Raw genomic sequence first — 2588 nt, 5'->3', positions numbered from 1 at the left:
ACCCATGGTAATCATCAGCTCTTACAGAGAGCCAAGAAAGTAGCTGCAGAGGCCTGAGATGTTTTTGCTTCCAAGTATGTACATACAGCTCTGCAGTGGCTGGGAAGCTGACCAGAAGACCATGTCCCTGCCCTTGCCTGCATAATGCTGTATAAATATCATCAAATTTATGTTGTGGAGGGGTCTCCTTTTGTCAGTCCCCTGCAGGCCGTCCCTCTGTTTGTTGGTACACGTGATGGAGTCTAAGTAGAGGGTCTCTCAGTGAGTGCAGCTTCTTTGAGTTGTCCATGGTGGGGAGGTCCCAGTTCCTGGTGCAAGAAGTCCAGAAGGGTGGGTAGAGGTCAGCCCCTACCTGGAAATTCACAGTCGCCCCAGCTACATATCTCTTATGACGTATCTCCCTTTAAGTGGTGGACCTTATTACTGTAGGATTCTCAGTAGCTTTCTTCTCAGAAGTTAACCTGGGGGCCTCTCTTACCTGATCCTTTGCCCTGGGCCTCTGTCTTCTCTTCCCACTTCTCCTCACCAGTAAGACCCATTTCTCCATCCTGCCATGCTTGTGTGTGCACATCTCCAGCACAAGGCAAAGGGACTTGGGGGTATTGGTTCCTTCTAGTTTAGGAATAGTATCAGGTTGAGGCATGGCCAATGAAACCCCAGCCTGAGCCCACGAAGAGCACTAACCACATCTTCCCAAGTGCCATGTTCCACCAGTCCTTGCTTTCACTCATCCTGAAATCTTTGGATGCCCATGGTGTTGTTTTGTCCCCTGCTTCCAACCTGATTTTTTTTTTCCAAACATGAAATGATTTGTGAATTTGCATGTCATCCTTGCAAAGGGGCCACACTGACTTTCTCTCAATCATTCCAATTTTAGTACGTGTGCTGCCAAAGCAAGCACCCTCCATTCAGATTTTGAGGGTCATTTGACTTTATTTGCCTTTGCCAGCTGCTGTTTTCTGCCCCTAAGGGTCCATGTTGTGGCTCTGCCCTCTCTGGGCCCCTGGGGAGGGCACCCAGCAAGATCAGCTTAATACCTACATCCACTTTTACAGGACAACCTCATTAGGAGTCCATTACACTTTTAAAATGCTGAAACCAAATCACTCCATTCTCCTTTTTTTTTTAATGTCTTAAAAAAAGGAGGGCGGCACCCTTTCAAAGTCTTTGAGAATCACAAAAAGTGGGTGTCATGAAATGAGGGTGGTTGTGCAGAACCCCCGCGAGTGAAAGGTCAGTAGACGTGGTAGAGTGTGCTGCGCTTGTGGGCAGAGTTCTGGCCCTGAAGCCTCAACACCTGTTGGTATAAGCCAGCTTAGTCCCCTTGCAGCGAGCTTGGGGGAATCTATTAGCTTTGCCCCTGAAGTTAGATTCCATGCTGTCTCAGAAGAACAGCAGAGGGAGAGAGAAGAAGAAGGATGAATGAGAGAGAAGCTAGGAAAAGATTTGTACTGATGGCTAGAAAAAAGAAAAAAAGCTCTTGGTGGGTTTACTTATGCAGGGTAGATTGCAAATACCTCCTTGACCTGGCAGTTGTTCTGCACCCATGACTACCTTCCAAACTCACACACACATACAACCCAGACACACAGAGCAATTCAAAGCTCTGGTCTGGAAAATCTTCCCACTGGGGTGTCAGTTGGTTGCCTTGTGATGACAGGTTTAATGGTCTTATATCTCGCATTCCACTGAGACCACCTACCCAGAGGCCACACCCTACTGACCTGGTTAGCCAGGGCCTGAGACCACACGGGAACGCAGTGCGGATGGAGGGTCAGGAGTGTGGATCGAGGGTCAGGAGACCTATGCTCTGGGTCAATCGCTCTGACTTGCTGTGTGACTGTGTCCATGTTGCTTGCCCTCTCTGTAATTCAGGGTCCCAAATATAAAATAGGACTGAAGGTTCTTGCTTCATAGAAATGTCACAAGATAAGTCACAAGTGCTTATGCTTCTAGGAGTCAAGAAATCAGGGAAATCCTCTCTCTCTCTCTCTCTCTCTCTCTCTCTCTCTCGTTGCTGTTGTTGAGGTAGGGTGTCCTGGGCTCTCTTATGCAAGCCCTTAGAAGACATTTAATCAGGGAGTAAGACTGAAAAAGAAAAAAGCAAACCTGCTCATGAAAGAGACTTGAGGTATCTCAAGTATCTCCTTCCAGACAGAAGTCCAGGAGCCTCTTTGGTTGTTTCTAGCCAACAACCTCAAGTTGAGGATAGAGGTGCTTTTTTCCAGTTTTTTTTTTTTCCCCTTTCTTCCAGTTTTCCTTTCTGATCTGATGTCTCTTTGAGTGATGCTGGTTGAGGCAGGGCCACAGGTGACAGTAGAAAATAGTGTCCCAGTTGCTCAAAGCTTTTCTATGGGGTAATACATGGATCAGCCTGCCTTGTCAGTGGGTGAATAAAAGGAACAGCCTTTTTACTGATTTGTGTTCTTTTGATTGTTCGAGTAATCAGCCCAGCTAATTCAGCGCCCTCTGATGGCCTGCTAGTCCATGGTAAAGTATGTGCAGAGGGAAACACCATGGTCTGCCATCATGGCCTGTGGTTCTCGATGAGTAGATGGAGTATGGTGCCCCAAAGCAACCGTAGGCTT

The 2588-nt window shown here is 47.4% G+C and overlaps 1 non-coding gene across 1 annotated transcript; it reads right to left on the bottom strand.

Annotated features, from left to right (window-relative positions):
- Positions 1-794: 794 nt before the first annotated feature.
- Positions 795-901, bottom strand: LOC129508447 (U6 spliceosomal RNA). Its single transcript, XR_008664185.1, has one exon. It is a non-coding gene; the product is annotated as a U6 spliceosomal RNA (small nuclear RNA).
- Positions 902-2588: the final 1687 nt, after the last annotated feature.

This window comes from Nyctereutes procyonoides, unplaced genomic scaffold (genome assembly GCF_905146905.1).
Source record: "Nyctereutes procyonoides isolate TBG_1078 unplaced genomic scaffold, NYPRO_anot_genome, whole genome shotgun sequence".
Lineage (NCBI taxonomy): Eukaryota > Metazoa > Chordata > Mammalia > Carnivora > Canidae > Nyctereutes > Nyctereutes procyonoides.
This window is presented reverse-complemented; position numbering and strand designations above follow the sequence as displayed.